This window comes from Chiloscyllium plagiosum, unplaced genomic scaffold, assembly GCF_037043375.1.
Source record: "Chiloscyllium plagiosum isolate Xiang-an unplaced genomic scaffold, Cpla_swu_hap1 HiC_scaffold_34, whole genome shotgun sequence".
NCBI lineage: Eukaryota > Metazoa > Chordata > Chondrichthyes > Orectolobiformes > Hemiscylliidae > Chiloscyllium > Chiloscyllium plagiosum.
The window spans coordinates 34,470,273-34,487,238 of NW_028270172.1; positions in this window are offsets into that span (position 1 = coordinate 34,470,273).

The following is a 16,966-nucleotide window of genomic DNA, read 5'->3' on the forward strand; positions in this document are numbered from 1 at the left end:
TTTCATGGTGATCATTAGATTTTTAACACCAGATTTTCATGTAAACTCCAATTCTACCTTCTGCTATGGTGGGATTTGAACCTGCCTCTCCAGAGTCTTTGAGTTATTAGTCCAATGACAGTAACATTATGTTGCTGTATCTACTCTCCCTGTTGCTGTATCTACTTTACCCATGGAATCCATCATTTTGGAAATTCCCATGTTCATGTTGCTCCTGCATCCTCTCCATTTAGTGGTCTGAGTTGTGATCTGTATGAGGAAACCTCACTCCCAATCACCTTCTGGAGTTCCCAGTTTCTTCCTATTCACTGTGAGATCCCACGTTACTATCTATAATTACTGCCTGTTACTGTTATCAGTTCCTCAGTGACTCTGAGTAGTGAAACCTATCCCCAGATTTCAATTATTGGCTTTCCCTTGAACACTGTCAGCACCTCTCTAACTGTTATTGAGGAAACCCCAATGACTGACTTGGTCGTTGAACTGATTAGAGTTCAACCCACTGACTGTTGTCTATGCAGCACTTTTACTGACCTACCAGTTTTCCCTGTATCAGTGTGGCTAGAATGTCTGTGACACATTCACTGGGCTGCAAGGGTTATTATCTCCAGACTGACATAGGCCAACCCCTTGCTGTTAATTTGACTGACATGGTCATACCTTCTAACTGATTGCAGTTCTCCATTACTCCACTAAGGACCAGTTACTTTTGAATTTCACACATGGCCATTTGTTTGAAACATATGCACTGTTTGCCCCTGTAAACTGCTGGCATAGGCTGCAGGTCTGAATCAGTCTTAGCACTGTGCTGTACAGTTAATGTTAACCCCCTTGTGAGTTCATTGCTCCCTCTCATTACAAGCTGCCTGCTTCTCTGTGTTTTAAAAAGCAAGGTAAACCACAAATACTAGCATACTGTAGCTGAGCAAAGAAGATTCTGTTCACAAAAATGTAATACAAGCCACTAAGAGGGTCGCAGCATCCAAGTAAGTGTAAAGTGAATGAGTGCTAAGTTAATAAGCTAAGAACCATAAGGTATACCTCATGCAGATTTTATTTAATTCATAGGTTGTGGACATCACTGGCTGGGCCAGTATTTATTTTCCATTCCTAGTTGCCCTTGATAAGGTGGCGGTGAGCTGCCTTCTTGTACCACTGCAATCCATTGCTATAGACTCAATGCTGTTAGGAAGAAAGCGCCAGGACTTTTACATAACAACATTGAAGGAATGGCGATATATTTCCAAGTTAGGATGGTGAGTGACTTAGAAGGGAGCTTGCAGTTGGTGGTGTTTCCATGAATCTACTGCACTTATCCTTTATAGATGTTGTTGGTCATGGATTTAGAAGGTGCTATCCAAAGAGCCTTGAAATTTCTGCAGGACATCTTATAGCTGGTATATACTACTGCTAGTGAGTGTTGGCAATGAGAGTAAATCAAGAAGACTGCTTTGTCCTGGGTGGTGTCAAACTTCTTTGTGCTCTTGGAACTGCACTCATCCAAGCAAGTGGCAGGTATTCCATCATACTCCTGACTTGTGATTTATAGATGGTGGACAGGCATTGGGGAGTCAGTCTCCTGAGTCACTTGCTGCATGACTCTTAGCCTTCGACCGGTTCCTGTAGCCACTGTATTTATCGAGCAAGTATAATTCAGTTTCTAGTTAATGGTAACCCCGAGGATCTTGTTAGTAAGAATTTGGTGATGGTAATGCCATTGAAAGTCAAGGGACGATGGTCATATTCTATCTTGTTGGAGATTGCCAGGCACTTGTGTGCGTGAATGTGGCTTGATACCTAGATATTGTCCAGGCCTTGCTGCATTTGATCATGTACTGTTTCAGTGTCTGAGGACTCACAAATGTTGCTGAATATTGTGCAGTTATTAGTTATCACCTACTTCTGACCTTATTATTGGAGAAATGTCATTGATGAAGCAGTTGAAGATGGTTGGGCCAATGATATTAATCTGTGGAACTCCTGCATAAATGGTGTGTTGGAGATGACTGACAGACTTTGAACAGATCTCGCAACTCAAGATTGGGTATCCAAGAAGTATGTGAATTGAACTTAAACACAATCTGCAACTTCAACTATCTTCAACAACCTCAACTATCTTCCAGCATGCCTGATATGACTTCAATTAGTGGAGAGTTTCCTCCTCACTAAATTGCAATCTAGCTCTGCTCGGGCTCCTTGATCCCACACTCAGACAAATGCAGGTTTGATGTCAAGGCCCGTCACTCTCTCGCCTCTAGAGTTCATATCTTTTGTCCGTGTTTGAACTAAGGCTATAATGAGTTCAGAAGTTGAGTGATCTTGGCAGAACCCAAACGAGCATCAGTGAGCAGGATATTGCTAAATACGTACTGCTGAACAGCACTGTTGATGGCACTTTCCATCACTTTATTGATGATTGTGATGAGACTACAGTGATGAGGAGTAGTTGGTTGGATTGGTTTCTCTGAGGAGAAAGTGAGGTCTGCAGATGCTGGAGATCAGAGCTGGAAATGTGTTGCTGGAAAAGCGCAGCAGGTCAGGCAGCATCCAGGGAATAGGAGAGTCGACGTTTCGGGCATAAGCCCTTCTTCAGGAATGAGGAAAGTTTGTCCAGCAGGCTAAGATAAAAGGTAGGGAGGAGTGACTTGGGGGAGGGGCGTCGGGAATGTGATAGGTGGAAAGAGGTCAAGGTGAGGGTGATAGGTCAGACTGGGGTGGGGGCGGAGAGGTCGGGAAGAAGATTGCAGGTTAGGAAGGCGATGCTGAATTTGATGGATTTGACTGAGACAGGGTGGGGGGAGGGGAAATGAGGAAACTGGTGAAATCCGAGTTCAACCCTTGTGGTTGGAGGGTTCCTAGCCGGAAGATGAGGCGTTCTTCCTCCAACCGTCGTTTTGTTGTGGTCTGACGATGGAGGAGTCCAAAGACCTGCATATCCTTGATGGAGTGGGAGGGGGAATTGAAATGTTGAGCTACAGGGTGGTTGGGTTGGTTGGTCCGGGTGTCCCAGAGGTGTTCTCTGAAACGATTGGTTTCTCAGCAATTTTCTACACTAAAATAAAAGTAAGAACTGTGGGTGCTGGAGGTTTCAAACAAAAACAGGGATTGCTTGAGAAACTCAACAGGTCTTGTATTCTCTGTGGGAAGAAAGCAGTGTTAATATTTGCATCCAGTAAATTTCATCAGAACTGAGTTTTTCCAGTAATTTGTTTTTGTTTCAATTTTCTACATTGTTGGGTAGATATTTGTGTTGTTTCTGTAGTGGAACAGCTTGATTGGGACACAAGAAGTTCTGCAGCACAAGTCTTCAGTACTATTGCTGGAAAATGTTCGGGGCCCGAAGCCTTTGTAGTATTAAGTGTCTCCTGCTGGTTCTTGATATCACATGAAACAAATCTATTTAGCTGAAGAGTGGCATTTGTGATGTTGGGGATCTCTGGAGAAGGCCATGATCGAACATCCCCTTGGCACTAATTGGCTGCAGATTTTTGTGAAGGCTTTAGATTTATCTTGGCACTGATGTGCTGGGTTCCCCGATTATTGAGGAAAGGGAACGTCTGTGGAGACTTCTCCTCCAGTGAGTTAATTGTTCACCACCAATCAAGACTAGATGCGACAGGAATGCATAACTTAGGTCTGATCTATTGGTTGTGGAATAATTATCTGTGTATTGATTGCTCATTTTGCTGTCTTGTATATCAGTAGTTCTGTTTTGTAGCTGAACCAGATTGGCACATCATTTTTAGGTTTGTCTGGTGCTGCTCCTGGCATACTTTCCTGCACTTTTCATTGAACCAGGGTTGATCCCTTCACTTGATGGTACTGATAGAGTGGGTGATATGCCAGACCATGAAGTTGCAGATTATGCTTAAATTCAATTCACGTACTGCTGATGATCCACTGTGCTTCTTGGATACCCAATCTTTAGTTGCTAGATGTGTTCAAAGTCTGTCTATACTGCCATGAACAGATGCATGTATGGCAGACAGATTGGTGAGGATGAATCAAGTGTATTTTTAACTCTTGTTTGTTCCTTCACCACCTGACTTAGACCCAGTCTAGAAGCTTGGTAAGGAGTAGCACTTGTGAAATACTTTAAGTAGTGGACAGTGAAGTACCCCATCAAGAGTACATTCTGAATCATTTCATCGGAGTGATTTTTTAACATGGAGGAGTGCTAATTCATTCGCCAAAGTGGGGTTGAGATATAGGACATACCCAGAGATGGTGATGGTGTTTGAGGATGTTGTGTGTATGGTATGATTCCATCAGTATGACTGTCAGGCTACTGCCTGTGTAGTCAGTGAGATAGCTCTCCTAATTTTGGCATTAGCCCCCACGTTTAATAAATTAGGACTTTTCAGGCTGCACATAGCTGCCATTCAATAGCTAGATTCTGAAGTCAGCATTCAAGGCTTAAGCTAATATTGTAAATAGTTCTGTTGTTGTTAAGATTTTTTTTCTATTATCCATGTTTCTCATCTTTTTCACCATTGGTGTGGAAATGAGTAGAAGTTCCACCCATCATTCCACATTTTTTCAAATGACAGCTGGAATAGTAAAAAGGACTTCGCATTGACACAGCAGCAACATAATCAAGGCAGTTTTGTGGAGTATTTTGTTTTAGTTTTACAGATGGTACACAAGAACTGTAGGTCTCAGCTGTGTGAGATAAAAAGGAGGTGGCAAACAAACAGGAGCTAATTATTGCCTACCTCCAGCTATCATCCACATGGTCTGCCACGTGTGCCAGGTTTTCAATCCAGCAGAGAAATAGGCCATCTCAAAAGGAAAGGGAAAATAGAAATAGGCCAGCTGATCCAACCCAGTTCCAGCTGATGTTTGTACTTTACTCAATTGAACCTTTCCCAATTTCCTGTCTCCCATTGGGGAGCGGGGTGGATGAATGACCAACCAAGTCAGGTTGGAGCAAAAGTATCAGTACACCAGATGCACACTATCTGTTGGATGGGACTGCAAGAGGCTGTTCAGACCTCAGAAGCCATATTACTGAGGATTAGAAACTGTAACTCAGCTATAAAATTTGGTACCCCATGAAGTAACAAAGATGGAGAAGATAGCAAAATTAATTTTCTTGTTCATGTGCTCTTTTCGGAAAAAAAATTGCTAACCTTAAATTTTCTCAAGGGCTACATTTTGATTTTTCTATCCTGTGGTGAACTTATCCATACTGCCCTTGACCTTGTATGCTAAGGTTTTCAATTTTACCAATAAGTTTCTTGCGTGACCAATTGAAAATTGTTTTTGGAAATTCATACAAGTCACATACACTACATTACTATCATCAAGAAGTTCAATCCCTTTATTTAAACGTGATTTGTCCTTAACATGTTTGTGTTGGCTTTTATGACGTAATCCACATTTTCCAAATAGCTGTTATTTTTGTCTCCAATTATCATTTCCACAAAGTTTCTCGTGATTGTGGTTAAATTGACTGATCTTTAATTACTGGACACATCCCTACATTATGTAAATTTATTACACAGATTTCAGAAAGGCTAATGATGGGACACTCTCAAAAGATACTGAAACAGCTAATGATGGGACACTCTCATACAGAAGGTCTCCATTTTCACTGTCTATACCGTTAGAAAGCAGCCAGTTTGTCAGTTGGAAAGGCAGACAACCATCTAGCTAATCAGTCAGTCAGCCAGCCAATTTTGTATGTATTATAATAGTAATCCAAGTAAGCAAATGACCCATAGTTTATATGCATGTCTCAGAGGTCTGGTTAGTTGCTAATTAACTTGAAGATAACTGTCTCAGTAAGAATCCAACATTGTGATATTTGTTACATAGATGAAGGTATAGAGAACCACACCTCACCACTTCTGGTTTTTTTTTTAAGAAAAAGTATAATACTTGCAGGTCTCCATTCCACTGGTACTATCTCTGTATCTAAGGAAGATTAAAGCCAGAGCTATCACAGTTTACAGCCTTACCTCCCTTAGTGTCCTTGGATACACCCAGACCTGACGACCTCACAGTTTTAAGGACCACCAGACCTTGTCTATCAATTTTTAGCCCATCCAGCATTAATTACTAATACTTCTCTGACTTTGATCTCATCATCTTCCTTTGTAAAGGCATTGGCTGGTATTTCTGTCATGCCCTCTGTCTCCATGCACAAGCCTTCTTGGTCCCTAATAAAGTATACATTGTTTTAGTTTCCTTTTCGCATTGATATTCCAGTGAAAGACTTTGGATTGTTTTTTGGATTTTTTGCTTTGCCTCTGAACTAAATCAACCTGTTTCTCAATTGTATTTTGAAACTAGCACCTATCATACATCCTTTAGCTGCTGCTTCTTAATTTCTATTTACTCCAGGCTGGTCCACCTTTATTTGTGTTATCTTTCCACATTGTTGGAATTTACAGCAAATGTTTTATGGACTGGCACCTCTGGGACCAGAAGTGTGCTGGTTGATCAAATATTCAGGATAACCAAAATGTTCACATAAACAATGTAAAAAAAAACACTGAAACTTGAAAGGGTTCAGAAAAGATTTACAAGGATGTTCCTAGGGTTGGAGGATTTGAGCTATAGGGAGAGGCTGAATGGGCTGGGGCTGTTTTCCCTGGAGCATTGGAGGCTGAGGGGTGACCTTATAGAGGTTTACAAAATTATGAGGGGCATGGATAAGATAAATAGACAAAGTCTTTTCCCTGGGGTTGGGGAGTCCAGAACTAGAGCGCATAGGTTTAGGGTGAGAGAGGAAAGATATAAAAGAGACCTAAGTGGCAATGTTTTCACGCAGAGGGTGGTATGTGTATGGAATGAGCTGCCAGAGGATGCGGTGGAGGCTGGTACAATTGCAACATTTAAGAAGCATTTGGATGGATATATGAATAGGAAGGGTTTGGAGGGATATGGGCCAGGTGCTGGCAGGTGGAACTAGATTGGGTTGGGATATCTGGTCAGCATGGACAGGTTGGACCGAAGGGTCTGTTTCCATGCTGTACATCTCTATGACTCTAAGTAATAGAAATGTAACGTAGGATGTATACACATAACTGTTATAGTTTATTTACACCTAAATTATTTAAATAATAATACAACTTTGACTTAAATAAAACTTACTGGTAAAGAGTCTTCTCACTTGCACCATCAGCTGTGTATTTGGACATCAGTTGGGGAGAAATTCACTAAATTAAATTAAACTGGTAATATTTTATGTGGCCATTTGATGGAACAAGTATATTTACGCAGAGGTAAATAAATTAAAAACTATAGTAATTACATAGTACGTAGAACAATACAGCGCAGAACAGGTTTTTCAGTCCTCAATGTTGCACCGACCTGTGAACTATTCTCAGCTTGTATCCCTGTGCTATCCCATCATCATCCATGTGCTTATCCAAGAATTGGCTGAGTTGACGACTTTGGCAGGTCGGGCATTCCACGCCCTTACCACTCCCTGAGTAAAGAACCTGCCTCGGACATTTGTCTTAACTACAAATTCAGGGGTGATAGATTTATGTCCCTCGTACAAACTGACATCATCATCCTAGGAAAAAGCCTTTCATTGTCTACCCTATCTAATCCTCTGATCATCTTGAATGTCTCTATCAAATCCCCTCTTAGTTTTCTTCTTTCCAATGAAAGCAGACCCAAGTCCCTCAGCCTTTCCTCATAAGACCTTCCCTCCAGACCAGGCAACATCCTGGGAAATCTTCTCTGCACCTTTTCCAATGCTTCCACATTCTTCCCGAAATTTGGCGGCCAAAACTGTACACAATATTCCAAGTGCGGCTGCATTAGCGTTTTGCATTGTTGCAGAATGATATTGCAGCTCTGGAACTCAATCCCTCTACCAATGAAACCTAACACACCGTATGCCTTCTTAACAGCACTATCAACCTGGGTGGCAACTTTCAGGGATCTATGCACATGGCCTCTAATATCCCTCTGCACATCCACACTCCCAACAATCTTTCCATTGACCCAGTGCTCTGCCTTCCTGTTATTCTTCCCAAAGTGCATCCTCTCACATTTAGCTGCATTGAACTCCATTTGCCACCTCTCAGCCCAAAGGTGAGGCCACACCAGGTGAGGATGTAGATTTCCTTCCCTGAAAGGCATTAGTGAACCTCATGGGTTTTCCAACAATTGACCATGGTTTCATAATCAAATGCTTAAATCCAGACTTTTTTTTAAAATATAAAGTGAACTCCAATTCCACCATCTGTCATGGCAGGATCGAACCTGGGTCCCCAGAACATTATCTGGGTCTCTGGATTAATAGTCTAGAAATAATACCATTGGACAGAATAATATTAAATTTAGTGATATTTTTGATATATACTTTGAGCATTTATAAAGGTGCCAGTTAAAACAAAGTTTACTCCACTTCATTTGCACCCTTCCTTTTTCTGCTTTAAAGATAGCTCATTCCTCAGTAATTGTTCTACCTGCCAATTCTCAGGTCTATTTGATCTATTTTCACCGACAGCAAAATTGATCTTTCCCCATTAATTATATTTTATTCCTTGTTTATTTCCATATTTAACCTAAACTATATTATATCATAATCACTGTTACCTGAACATTCTGCAAATGATATTTGATCCAGTTACCTCATATTGCTTTCAAGAACCAGATGCCTCCTTCCTTGTTTGATTGCAAATATTCTGATCCAAAATACTTGCCCAAACACACTTCAAAAAATACTTATTTCTACCCCCCCCCCCCCCCCCCCCCAACCTGCTTGCCCTTTGCTTTTACTATGCTAACAACTTTAGGACAATTAAAGTCCCCCTTTATCATTTTGATTGCACTTTCCAAGGGAGCATTGTACTAGCATGTGCAAAACTTGATGGTCTGAAAATGTTAATAATGTTTTTGTATTATTTCCAGTGATGAATGGTGATATTTCTGTTTAAAAAAAATGAAAAAATAGATGTGAATTTAAAATTTCATTAAATAGGTGAGGGGAAACGGGGTAATGTGGAATTGGTTAGTTCTGCTGTTTAGATCACAGAATCCCTCTCGCATGGAAGCCGGCAATATGGTTCATTGAGTCCACACCGACCTTCTGCAGAGCATCCCACCAAATCTCTGCAATCCTACATTTCCCATGATTCATCCATCTAGCCTGCACCATCCCTGGACACTATTCGCAATTTAGCATGGCCAATCCACGTAACCTGCACATGTTTCAAACGTGAAATGAGAGCACCAGAGGAAACTCAAACAGACAAGGAGAGAATGTGCATACTCCACACAGACAGTTGCCCAAGGCTGGAATTGAACCCAGGTCTCTGATGCTTTGGCAGTAATCCTAACCATTGAGCCTTTGCGCTGTCCTAGATGACTACAGTGGAGTGGAGAATAAAACCAGCAGTGTAGGTTCAATCCCTACACCACTGTGGTAGTTCATTGATGCCTGTTTCCTTACCTTGCCACATGCTTGTGGAATGGTTACAGTCAAGCAATACCAAACCAGTTCTCTTTTTAATGGAGAGAGGTGCCTTTGTTTCTTTGTGATCCATGGCTCCTTGCATGCATGAATATATGTGTGGAACAATAAACAATTTAAACATTTTGAGAGTATTCCCAAAGACTTTTTTCTAACACATCTTTTTCTTTTCAACAAAGGATGTGATGTTACAAGTATAATTGCATATGCATGGATGGCTCACAGTAGCTTTTTTTTAAAACAATGGTATGCATTTAAATTGGGAGCACATATTCTATACAAATATTGTCTAGTTTTTGCACCTCTAATTTCCTATCAGCAATGTTCAACCTTTGTTTTGAAGCAGGCGTGTTATTTCTGGCATTTCAGATTGAATCATGCAAAGGACATCATATTTCTCGAATGAGTGTTATGTGGTAATTTCTGTTATCTAATAAGGTTCAAAAGTGCACCATGCCTCATGTAAATTATGTACTGACTAGTTATGACCATATTGGTCAACTGGTGTACACTAAGGGCAGTTCATTTGTTAGCCTTCTCAATAGGTTTCCCTTTTATTGTCATAATTGCTGTAACTTAGGACTGATTTTAAAACACAAAAATTAACAATATTTGTTCTTTACCTACAGTTACAGAATGCCAGGTTCCTCTGAGCCACGTTTCAGGAACTATTGCAGTCGCTGTGATAGTTTATTTGTTTGTAGTAGGGCTATTATTTATCATCTTTTTTAAATACAGTAAGTGCTGATTTTACTGAAACATTATTAGTTACTTAATCATTTTGGCTCTTCTATTCAATTTGTACATCCTTCCCATTTTACCAATGTAATATTTTAAGCATGGATGTAGACACACTTCCTCACCCATTCAAATCTTTGCCCATTAAACATTTCCATCCTTTAAGCTGATCACATAATGGCTGAATTGTTCCTATTTATAGTTAAAAAGTGGTGGTGAGAGTGAATTTCACAGTATAATTTTCACCATGACACAATGAGCAATCTGTCATTTTTCACATCATTAACTATGTCAGAATGATGTTGAGTGAATTACTCTGTGAACCTTTGGCAAGCGAGGTGGAAATTCTCACCACTTCAGGGACCTTCCTCTGCTGTTGTATTTAAGCCCAAATGGGCACCACTTCAAATGTTGTAAGCCCAGGATTGAACCCTCATGTTGTTGTGCTGTCCTCCAAACTGACCAAATATCATAGTTGAAAACTCCCCACTTCCTGACAAAGTATCTTAAACCATTGTTATACAGGGTGATAGAAAGAAAGTAATTCCTCTCTTTAGCTGGACTACAGAAAGTGGTCATGCCATCAGACCAGCCAGCTTGGACAGAGAGAGCACCACGGATCACTGCTGTCTCCAGCATGAAAAGGGAGCCAGCAGTAACATGAGTCAGTGATCACCTATAGTCCACAAGGTTAAGTGATACCATTCCATTCTATGCTACCTCATACTAATAGGGTCATTACTCAATCTAATTCTGCCAGTACACACACATCTCACCAAGGCTGATGGACTAGAATCCTCAACATTGCATGCATCACATCCACTCAAGGGATCTCATCCACTTCATTTTTAAAAATTACTCATTATTCATCCCTTTTGCATTTATTAGCTCTCCGTGGGGGCACCTCATCTTCTCCCCTGCTCATATATTTTCTCCATTTGCTCTTGCGTTCTCTTACATCATTCTGAAACCCTCTCTTCGTCTTATTGCAGGCTAAATAGGCCTACAGCTGAGCCAAGAGGGTCAAGACAGGTAGGCATTAAGCTCCTCACTCCCTACGAGAAGTAGTCAGTGGAGCTAGCTGCAGAACCACAGATCCACTTGTGCTGATGATTAGACACCACTGACTAACTAATTCATTAAGCTCCTTTGCAGTATATTTCACTTGCATTGCCACCAGTGCTCATTTGTATTCTGTGCAAATTTCAATCCCTCTTTTCCAACTAGTTCCCCTTCTTCATATATGTAGTCACGAGCAGAACCTGGGGAACCTCCAGAAAGAAGAGGTCACAGCCTGAACCCCACATCTTTCACCTTCAGCTTTGAAGGGGAAGCCATTGAATCCCTGAAGATGCATTGGGAAGGCATTTACCTGCAGCCTCTACCAAGAGATGTTCATCTTAATGGGTAAACTATCTAGATCAGACTTGGGCATAGTCTGGTGAGTCCAAACCTCAAATGTCTCCATTAGTGGTTGAGGAAGGAACAGCCCATAAGGCTGACACACAGAAATTTGCTAAAAAAAACAGTTAACTGCTCAGCCCCAGAAAGAAGATGAATGCCAGACTGTCTTCATGGAAAGAGTGGCAGCCATCCCGAGATAGACCAATCCAGTGAGTGTCGAATACACAAACCTGCATGCTCTTTTTCTACCATGGATTCTCAGTGTCAGCAGTGAGGTAAAATGGGCATGAGGGACCTTGCCTTCTCTCCATGTACTCCCACCTCTCAGAGAAGCAGAATAGTGCAAGCAGGCACACATAGGGAAGAGCAGTGACAAAGAAGGTACCCCTGAAGCTACTACTTATGATACTCCAAAGGTGCTGTGCCACTCTGATCGCAAACACTGCAGTATTGTAAGCCGAGAAGGGTGAATCTGCTTCTAGTCAGAAGGATCTCAGTGGGTGTGAACTCTCGAGGCCTAAAGGTACAAGGAGACAACTGACCAAGTCTTTCAACTCAACAGGTAAACTACAGAGCAGGCTCCTTCCATCCCAACTGCAGAAGTAGGGCCGCCACTTAGAATGTAGAAAGGGAGAGAGGAAGAAGAAAAAGATACTAGAGAGCATCGGTAGCTCAGCTTTATTTTATCCACTCGTAGAACATGAGCATCTCTGGCTGGCCAGCATTTATTGCCATCCCTAGTTACCCTTGAGAAGGTAGTGTTGAGCGGTCAAACCCTGCAAAGTCTTACTTACAAATAGGAACTAATGACAACATTTTGGGAAAAAAGGCACAGAAATGAAGCAGGAAAGAACACAAGACAAAACAATCTCTCTCGCTAGGAAAAATCAATCTGACTAAAGACTGTAGGGTCTTAAAGGAAATGGCTGCAAAGATAAAATATAAATTGATTATAATCTTAAAAGTTAAGAAGTTGTCCATGTTGACAGAAAGCACCACACATTCCTACAAAACCTCTACAAGCATTACTGTTCCCACTTAATTTTCTCAATTCATTTTCCATTGACTGGGATCCATCATTCAATCTCAATTCACTGGACAGCAATCTTAAACATTGACCAATAACACTCCATTAATTGAACCACTGACATTAAAGCTCTATTCTTTAAATATCTCATGAACCATTCATCAATAAAACTCAATGTTAAATGTCCATCAATCAACCTCATTACATTTCAAAAGCTAAACTCTTGCCTTTAATTCTCTGTGCATTAAATTTCTATCTAATAAGCATCCATTATTAAAATTTTGTTGCTGAAATCTCTTCCATTTGTTGAGTTCTGTGTATCAGAACACTAATCAATAAGTTTCCTTCAATCACTAAACGGCAGACAGTTAAAAATGTGAGGATGGTGGATGATCAAGCTTATAGGTATCTGGACAATTTGAGTCTTATATACAAAAATATTCATGCTACACAATATTGGAGACATGAAGATGAGTGTTTTCGGAAACTATTCGCTTCAGGCTTGTAGCTTATTTGAGAAAAAAATGAATTGCCTGCAACTCTTCGTCTAAATGCCATATCTTGAGGTTTCTTCGTATGGGGAAATTCATGTATGATTCCGCCAGCTTCTTCATGGAAACTTTCAAAATACTACCCGTCCACTATAGTCAGGACCAGCTGTAGGAGTTCAACACATCTCCATTTCTCCCAGGCATCTCCATGATAGGTTCAGTTCCTTGGCTACTTTATTAGCATGTTCCAATGTCTACATGTAAGACATGTACAGATCAGAGTAAAAAACTTCTATTTCAATAGTTATGCTAAATTGTTAAAACACTTCATTTTACTCAGCTCCTTACGTTAAGTGCAGATTTTAAACCAGTCCAAATTTAAGGTCAAATGAGAAGTCATTGGTTTGTTGTACATTTTGCAGTAATATTCTAGAGCACTGCTGTAACACTGACAAACTTTCCAGAAGTGACACCTGTTTCTTTCACATCATATCATGTAACTATCCCTATAACTCATCAATCTACTTGGTCTACTTGCTAATAATGTGCTGTCTTATCAACCAATGTCTCATTTTACTTACAGTGTTGTCATGGCCAAAATTTCAAAGATTGACCACCACTTCAAGATGAGAGGTCCTACAATTTAAGGCCTGTAAAATATCACAAGGTAAAGTACGAGTGAAAAACACCTCTTTCATAGAATTGGAAATTCTGAACTCATATCACAGCAACTCACTTTTCAATAATGATCATGGAAAAGCTGTGAGAAATTAGGAACTTGACTGACCATACCTCTAGCCAACTCTACCACAAAGACTTTTTTGTTTCACTCATGTCTGTTTCACTGTTAATCACATTGTTGTCTTCCAGATTTTGCAAATGAAACAACCGAGAACCTACACCTATTTTCAGTGCTATATCTCTGATAGATGCTGTAATCAATAGGACCCAGTTCTCTGCTCTTTCATAAGATATTGTCTTTTTCTTTTCTAAAACCATTATGAATTCTGCTTTCCCTACTGTTTCTGGTTACAATTATAACCTCCCCACTCCTTAAATGAAATCTTCAATTTATTCCATCTAGTTGACCTATAAAAATTGAAAAGCAGTTCCAGGAAAGTCTCAACAGTGATCGCCAGGAAGGTTAAATGCGCGAATGAAAATTAGCGAACTGATATTTAACTTTGAAACAGACATATTGCAAGTTGAGAAATGCTAAAATATCCAGCCATACAAACTTTCAGTCAGTATTCATCCTCACCTGTTGGATTATCTTTCATGTCTTGCTATCCTGGTAAATAAATAACACAATAGAACACTACACTCAAGTGGGATTGTTTGAGTTTTCGCTGAACCGATGGTGATAGTGATGATGTTTTCCCACCCTGTGAAAACTCAGCAAAGCTACACCAACGTTTCATCTCATCCAGAAAATCTGCCTGAATACAAATTTTAGCTTGGAATTAATTGGTGATACCCCAGGCAATTAACTAATTTAACAATATTTCTGTTTGTTATTTAAGGAAACCAGTACACCTAGAGCATAACACATTCATCTCGCAGACCATAAGAAACAGGAACATAAATATGTCATTTGGCCCCTTGAGTCTTTTTCACCATTCAGTAGCAACATGGCTGATTCTATATTCTTGTCCACTTTTCAGCATTTTCCCCTTAACCCTCGAGTCCTCTACTGATGAAGAATGTAATCAGCCTTAAATATACACAAGGATTCTGCTACCACAAGGAGTTAGGCTTCTCTGTGGCAAGGAGTTCCAAAAACTTACAACCCTCAGAAGAAATTCTTCCTCATCTCAAGCCTTAAAATGATGCCCCTTTATTCTGAAATTATGCAGTCTGATCCTTGAATCTCCCATGAAGTGGTGACCTTATAGAGGTTTAAAATCATGAGGGGCATGGATAGGGTAAATAGACAAGGTCTTTTCCCTGGGGTGGGGGAGTTCAGAACTAGAGGGCATAGGTTTAGGGTAAAACAGGAAAGATTTAAAAAGAATCTAATGGGCAAATTTTTCATGCAAAGTGTGGTCCATGTATGGAATGAGCTGCCAGAGGAAGTGGTGGAGGATCTGGATGGATATATAAATAGGAAGGATTTAGAGGGAAGTAGGCCAAGTGCGAGCAAATGGGACTTGATTAATTTAGGATACCTGTTCGGCATGGATGAGTTAGACCGAACAGTCTGTCTCCGTGCTCTACATCTCTTTGACTCTTACTGTATTCTCTCAACATTAACCTTGTTGAGCCTTTTATGAACCATAAATAATAAGGGGACCAACGCTGCTCAGAGTACTCCAGATATGGTCACACCAGCACCTTTTACAGTTGCAGTAGGACTTCCCTACCCTTATACTCCAAGCTTCTTGAAATAAGGACCAACATTCCATTTACTTTCCTGATTATCTGCTGCACTTGTGTGCTCGTTTTATATTTCATGCACAGGTATCCTCAAGTCCCTTTGTGTTTCTGCAGTTCCCCCTCACCATTTAATTAATAATCTGTTCTTCTGTTTTCCCTTACAAAATGAACTACTTCAGATCATCCCACATTATACTCCATTTGAATTTTGCCCACTATCAATGTATCTCTGTAAATGTTGTATCCCTCTTGCAATCCTTTCCACCTATTTTTGTGTTGTCTATAAATTTGGCTACAGTACATCTGCTTTCTTTTTCCCCCAAGTCAAAATTGTCTATTGCAAACATACATACATTGGTGTGGTACCAGTACTGATACTTGTGGAACTCCTCTAGTTAGAGACCTGAAAAAGAACATCTTATCCCCACTCACTGTTGCCTGCCATAGAGTCATAGATTTGTACAGCATGGAAATAGAGCCTTCAGTCCAACTTGTCCATTGTGATCAGATATCCTATCTATGCCACTCATGATGTTATAAACCTCTACAAAGTCACTCCTCAGCCTTCAAACACTCCAGGGAAAATAGCCGCAGCCTATTCAGCTTCTCCTGTGGCTCAAATCCTCCCCAGTAGCCAGTTTTCTCTCTGTACCAATATACTATCTCCAAGACCCTCTATAACTTAACCTTTGTAAAGGACATTGTCAAACGCTCTCTGGAACTCCAAGCAGAACACATCTACTGATCTTGAAAAAAAATCCATTAAATTAGGCAACCTTGATTTCCCTTTCATGAAGCCATGCTGACTGCTTGATTAGATGATGAATTGCTATTACTTCCTTAATCATCTGCAGTACTTTTCTTTTGTACCAAGGATCATTCCAAGGTTGTGATTGTCTCTCATATAGAGTGTAAGGTTAAAACATTGTTGCGATCTTTTTTGTTGTAAGTAAGTACAAATCACAGAAACCAGCTTTCAGTCACGTATTTCAAGTAAAGGTTGTGTAGAAAGTCAGGCCCATTGGACATCTTCAGCTACCCTACATGTTACTGTGATAAACAAAAACACCATAGTGTACCCTAATTCCAAATGCAGAGACAGACAAGGCAATAGCCAGAGGCATGGATGTATCACAGACAGTGTGGGCTCATTAGGCAAAGCTGGGATCCTGATGAGTACAAACATGCCAGAAACCACAGACAGCAGAGCCAATTCAGTAAATATAGACCAACATTAGTGTCCCATATTTTTTGCAGTCTTGAACACTCCAGTGGAGACTTAAGTAGTCGCACAAAGCTCCAATGAAGTATAGAACTCACCATCCAATAGGCTAACAATGCAAAATTCAACTGTGGAACTACAATTGCCTTCGTATGTAAATACATGAAATAGTCTTCAGTTTGCTGTTGATCTGCCAGACATCGAACATGAAATTGGTTATGAAAAGATTTACACTGCTAGGTGCGCATACTAAATTCCATCATTTTGCT